This window comes from Ailuropoda melanoleuca, chromosome 18 (genome assembly GCF_002007445.2).
Source record: "Ailuropoda melanoleuca isolate Jingjing chromosome 18, ASM200744v2, whole genome shotgun sequence".
NCBI classification, from domain to species: Eukaryota; Metazoa; Chordata; class Mammalia; order Carnivora; family Ursidae; genus Ailuropoda; species Ailuropoda melanoleuca.
The window spans coordinates 12245611-12252200 of NC_048235.1; the positions used below are offsets into that span (position 1 = coordinate 12245611).

The 6590-nt window shown below is 51.5% G+C and overlaps 1 long non-coding RNA gene across 1 annotated transcript; it reads right to left on the bottom strand.

Moving 5' to 3' along the window:
- Window positions 1-415: 415 nt before the first annotated feature.
- On the bottom strand, window positions 416-4729 carry LOC105242124. Its single transcript, XR_004621980.1, has 3 exons — window positions 4614-4729; window positions 2636-2740; window positions 416-2137 (listed from the first exon to the last, which is right to left on the bottom strand). It is a non-coding gene; the product is annotated as an uncharacterized LOC105242124 (long non-coding RNA).
- Between the last annotated feature and the right edge of the window lie 1861 nt (window positions 4730-6590).

The following is a 6590-nucleotide window of genomic DNA, read 5'->3' on the forward strand; positions in this document are numbered from 1 at the left end:
TGGACCTCCTCCTAAAGGACCCCCAGAGGAGGACTCCAGTGACGGACAGTTGTGCTGGGACAGGAGGGAAAAATCCAGTCCCCACAGACAAGTAGGAGCAGTATCTGTGTTCAGCGCCTCCCGGAGGTCGGACTTTTCAGTAGCTGCCCTCACCCTCATGGCAAGACTCCTGCCATGACTCAGCTCCATGGACTTAATACCGCAACGGCTCAGGACCAGGAAAGTCTTGCTTTTCATCGTTTTCATTGACACATTGGGTCTTCATATTCTTTTTTAAAGGTTTTATGATTTATTTGAGAGAGAGCAAGCACAAGCAGGGGGAGGGGCAGAGGGAGAAGGAGAAGCAGACTCCCCACTGAGCAAGGAGCCTAATGCAGGACTCGATCCCAGGACCCTGGGATCATGACCTGAGTCAAAAGCAGATGCTTCACCGACAGAGCCACCCAGGCACCCGGGTCTTCATTTTTTACGTTCAGACGCCCTGCGTGCACACCTTCCTGCTGTCTTTTCATGAACTATTCTTGGTGGTTCACCCAGTTCTAATAAAGCCCTATTTGCCTGTCTCTGGAGCCAATGGGAAGCAATGAAAAAGATTTGACAAAAGTCCCCCTAAATAACGAATGAAAAAAAGAAACCTTGTGAGTATTCTTCCCACTATCTTGTTGGAAACTACCCCTAACAGTGACATGTGTATTTTGCTGCCTTGTCGTCTTCAAACATCTCCCCTTGTAAATGCCACACGATCCCCAGGTAGTGTTTCAGTGTAACTCAGCCCTGTCTTGGAAGTGGCAGTAGATAGCAAACCTGCTGTTCTCCAATGTAAGAGGGGGATTTAAGGTTCACATTCCAAATGGCTGGTATGAAATTTGAGGGTCTCTTAGATCCTTGGCTTGAGAGCAAGGCCATGAATAACTAAGACTTTTGAAATGTCTTTATTATACCTACTCCTTTATAAACCACCTTGGGAAGGACAAAGTATTACATGGAGAATTTTGACTCTAGTATAACTCGAGTTTTATCCCAGTTCACAAAACCAAGGCACATTTCAGTATGACAATAAAAATGTAGCTCGTGGCTACAAATACAGATTTTCCAAAAACATGGAATATGCCCCAATTTTTGTTTCCAAATTTGGAAATTCCTTCTCCTAACTCCAGCCCTCCAGAATTGCAAGCGGGAATATTATCATTCAATAAAAATTCACATTCAAGGATATTAACACAGTTATAAAACATGGGAGAGACAATCTGCATGTAGCATGCATACATAAAACTAAGAGACGAGTAGCTTTGAGAAGGACTTCCTGTTTTAGATTTAATTTTAATTGTAGCAGAGCCTGCTGTCACCTTTATTTTTCCTTGACCCATGTCCTCTGTTATAGCCCACAGTTAAAGGAAACATCTACATAAGGACATTTTTGCCTAGTGAAAAATAGCTAAAGAACTACTGGCTAAATAAAATATCCTTGTGATGACCTACAGGCTAGTCACCTAAATGAATGAGCAGAATGTATTGGACGACAGGACCAGTGGAGCCTATAAACTGGAGGTAAGCTGCCCTCTCTAACGGGGCCTGCCACGTGTTACCATTCAGGATGACGGGGCCAGAGTCCCCAAATCTTCCAACTTTCCAACACAGGTCAGAAATCCTGATTTTTAGGAGAAATCTGCAAATCTTTAAATTTTGAAAACTATGCAAAAACTAAAACAAAACACTGTGTAGCCAAGCCAACGAACAAAGAAACCACATCTGTAGCCTCGAACTGCCTGGAGGGTTTGGAGGGTTCCCAGTTAGCGAGCTCTGCAATTAGTCAGGTATTGGATTTTGTTTCATTTTGGTGTTGGTGATTTCGATGATCCCTGCATCTCATAGCAAATGGAGACCCCTCGTCAGGCACTGAATTGGAAGGTACAAATGTACTCGAGTCAATGACACGACAGCTCAAAGCAGATCTTATCCAGATGAGAACCATCACGAGAAATGGAACGTGCTGAGGGAGTGGACGGTGTTCTGGCATTTTATGAATCAGGCTTGTTGCAGGAGGCAGGCTAGCGCGGTTCTTGAATGAGAGTTTTCCACGATTCCATATTCCAGACCCATGAGACGGTGGGGTTTCAAAGCACAAGTGATAGGTCGGCTGTAAATAAATATTTAAGTCTATGTTAGTACCCAGAGTTACCTGAACCACAGGTTGGATTTGTTCTGGGTAAATGCCTTAGATTAAGGAAGCTGACCCTTCCCCCTTCCTTCCTGCTTTGATTTCCACTTTCTGTGTCCTGGCTTTCTTCTTCCAGATGACTCCGTTCTCTCCTCCTGGTCTAGGTTCATTCTGTCTATGGGTCAAGCCATTCTTCTCAATTACCCAAGCTAGTATAAATATTCGGTTCTGAAACGCATCGTTCCATCTTCTTACTTTATTTACAACATTATCCTTAGGCAACTATTAAAATTAGTCTTAAGGAAACAACGCCTTCCATTTTCAAACCCAGCAGTGCCTTCCCACTGTCACAGAACCCCCACCCTCACCCACTTCTGTCCTTGTCTGTCTGATGACAATGACAGCCATTGTCTGCAAGTGCAGGGGGTGGGGGGCATTGGGGATTGTTCTCAGGCTACATGGGCTTGGGGGGCTGACCTGGAAATGGGCTTCTGGACTTCATCCCCATCTACTTCTAGTAAGTTTGCTTCTCTGGCCATGTTGAAGAGCTAAAGGTCACTCTTGTAAGTAAGGAGTCCTGCCCTTGAAACAAACAAAATAGTTGGGGAACCTCTGTGGATTCAGCACTTCCAGTGTGAATCCTTAAGAAATTTGGTTTTCTCACCAGCAGGGATCTAGGAATACGATGGGTGAGGTAAGGGAGGTTTAAGATATAAGAGGTGAAAGAAATATGCTGAAAAAAAAAAGAAAGAAAAATATTCTGGAGGTTTAGAAACATGGTCTGGGAGTGAGTTCGTGATTGATTAATTGTAGATTCATTCAGAAGGGGAAAAAAAGGAATCCCAGGTCAGGTACAGTGTTTGGTCCTGGAAATGCAAAGATATGTAAGTTACTACTAACATACCTTATTAACATAACAAAACAAGTAAGAGGTGAGCCCTTCCTTCAAGGATCTCAGGGTCTAGACAAGCGAGCAGACAGGTACCTGTGATTCCCACTGTGCCAGGGAGTATCACAGCAGGAACAGGCTTCAGAGGGAACGCAGAGAAGCAAGAGCAGAACTCTAAAAGTTTTAAGAGCAGGTTTTAAAGAACGTTAAGCTACTGGAGCAGGGTTTTGAAAGAAGAGTGCGCCAGAAAGCCTAGCTGGGAAAGGGCGCTCCGGGCATCACGGAGAAAGCATGATCTCACACAACCATGGGGACTATTTCCAGCCCTACCCTGTGGGCCAGTCGGCTGACCGGCCGCTGGGATGATGAAGGTGCTCGGAGCCAGCAGCCAGGTTAGGACGGCTCATGAAGATGAAGAATGCGAGCAGGGGAAGGAGGCAGGCTGGCCAGAGGACAGAGGCGGGCACGTCGGCAGGTGCAAAGGCTCGGGAGAAAGCGGAGCGTGGGTTCCTCGAGGGGCTGGAGCCGCACGGGTTGGTTGGCCGCAGTGTGAGCCAGCGGGGGGTGAGGAATGAGGGTAATTAGTCCCCCCGCCCCCATCCAGGGCAGAGCCTTCCAGCCGCGGTGGCCTCCGGGAGAGTGCGCTTTACCGTCCAGGCCAGGTGGGGAAGAAGCAGACGCAGGACCCGCCGTCTACTGTGGCGGTAGAGGAGATGAAGGGCCGGCTGCGCGGCACAGCGGAGAACAGGGGACAGACACTGGCCCAAGTGCGCAGAGGCTGTCGGTGTCGGGAAGGAGGAGAGGCTGAGGACCACGGGCTTACCAGCCCACCAGAGGGGCTTCTGGTCCTCGCCACCCACGCGGTCCCCTGAGCCAGGGCGCGGGCCGGAGCAGCCCCGCGGGGTTTGAGCTCGCCCCGCCCTGGCCGCGCGCAGGCTGGCACCGACCCGCCCCGCGTGTCCTTCAGCGGCCACCCGGCAGCCCGCCCTTTGTTACGTGCCCGGCTTCCCCCGAGCCAGAGCCAGGGAATCGCTCTCCTTACTCCTCGATTTGTTAATTATTTAAACACTCTGTGTGCGTGTGTGTGTGTGTGTTTAATTTCCTTTATTAAAAAAGCGCACCGTGCCTACCGGGACGGCAAAGCTGAAAGAGGCTGGAAGGACACCCGAGAGATTTCATTCTGAGAATTTGCGAGCAAGCTGGTGAAGACGCCGGCGATCGGGAGATTCTAGTGGCAACAGCGACTCCTAGCGACGAGAGTGAGCGCTGGGCCCCGCGCCTCGGCTCGGGGCTCGGGCGTGCCGCCTTCTCGCAGGCCTGCCCCGCCCTGCCCTTCCTGCAGGCTGGCCGTCCTGGGTTCCCTCGCGCCAGGCAGAGCTGGAGGCTGCTTCTCAGCCCCTGGGGGAGCCCTGCCGGCCTGTCGTAGCGCTGGGCCGATGGACGGGGGGCCCAGATGTATGCCCATCATCTTGACGGTCCTTAAAACAGGCGTATTTAAGGTTTCCTCCGTATATACCCAGTGCCAGACACGTTCTAAACTCCGTCTTAACCTCAGTTACTCCTTACCTCACATCTCCGGGGCGGGGTTCTGTTGTTACCCCATTTACTGCTGAGGAAAGGATGCACAGAGAGGTGAAGGACCTGGCGGAAGCTCACACAGCCGCAGACGCCGAGGGCCCGCCCCTAGCCATGCCCCCCAAGTCCGCTCCTTTGCTCCGCCTGCCGGAGGAAGCAGAGCTTCCCGGCTGCGGGGGGAGCGAGGGGGGCACGTCTTCCATTAGGGCTCCCGGGTGGATCAGACTTTAAATGGGAACAGTGGAATCAGAAACCGGGGCTCTGAGCTTGCAGCGCAGGCCGTGCGCTTGGGGCCTCTCAGAAGCAGTAGGAATAAGAGCAGGGACCGGGCTCTGAGCTTGCAGTGCTGACCGTGCGCTTGGGGCCTCTCAGAAGCACGGACTCATTGGCGGCAGCGAATCCGATCCGCACTCTTTCCTTCACTCCGAGAATTCCTCTTGCTCCCCAATGAAGTGCCAGAAACTACCGCCTTTGGTCCTCCTACCCTCTTCTCTGTCCTCCTGGAAGAGGGAAGGATCCAACTCCGGACAGCCTCGCTTTCATCTGCAAGCTTGGCCGCGGCCAAAAGGCAGTAGTCCTAATGTTAGGGTGAAGAAAGAACGGTGGGTGGGCTCAACTCTGGTGACTGTCCCCACTGAGCCCTAACCTAAATGGATGGAGGCAAAAAGTAACAAGGAGGACGACAGGATACAGGTAAAGACGCTCTAGGTGTGGCAGTTTGAAAACGTGGCTCCGGAGTCTTTGATATCCCTGTCAAGGGGCAGGGTCTCTGCTCTCTTCTCTGGAACTCGAGCCCTGCTACTGTTTAACCAGTTGAATACAGAGGACGCAGAAAGCTGCTATGCTGGTTTCCTAGCCCTGGCCCCAAGAAACTGGCAATATCCACCTCTTGGCTCGGGGAACCCAATGACCAGACTGTAGGGACGCCCAAGCACATCATGGAGAGGTCCACGGGGTCAGAAGCCAAGTACCCTGGTTCTCAGCACAGCCTGAGCTCTCAGCCAACAGCCAATTCCTGTCTCCGGCTGTGTGAGAAAGCCATCTTGCACGTGGATCCTCCAGCCCCCCAATCCCCAGATGCCCCAGCTGATGCCACAAGGAGCAGACATGAGCCTTCTACACCCTGATCCCTGTCCAAACTGCAGACCCCACTGGCTACCTCTGTGAAGCCTCGGATGGTTAGTTACACAGCAATGGGCAACCAGAGCGCCATGCGCCATGCCCGGGGGGAATGCCACCTACCCCTCAGCCCCGCCCAGGAAGTGGCCACTGGTCAGCCTCTTGCACACATGATGGTGTGGGGTCTGTGAGATAGGATCCAGACACTGGTCAGAGCTAACAGGCCACTGCTTGGCTTTCACACACCTCCCAACTCTCTCTCCCTCTATCCTTTACCTGTGTCCTTTGATCTTGGGAACCTACCCTATACTCACGATACTTGCCAACATCACTCTAACTTAGTAAAACACATGGGGATCAAGAACTCCAGTCACCTTGTTTTCCAGACTCAAGTCAAGGCCCGGTGCTGTCGTGAGGCTTTGGCAGTCCCCTGCACAGTGCTTTATGGAAAACGGATGCCACTGTGGGACCCAGATGGAGGTGAGATCAACAAGGGGTGGGCCCACGAGCAAACGCAAGAAAAGCCAGTCACAGGAGCCAAGAGAGGACCAAGTTCAAGGAGATCGGGATGATAGGTACCAAATATAACAGAAAAAAAAGATGAAATCATTTCGTGGATTTGGGATGATGGGCAAAGTCAGTTTTAGAGGAGCTGAAGGGACAGAAATTAAATCAGGGTAGATTTGAGTAAGGAAGAGGGGGTAAGTCGAGGCAGCACCCACAGGCAAGTCCATCCCCACGTTTGTTGAGAAGGGAAGGCAAGAGATGGGCAATAAGGGTGCCCGGGTGGCTCCGTCGGTTAGGTGTCTCCCTTCAGCTCTGGTCATGATCCCAGAGTCCTGGGATGGA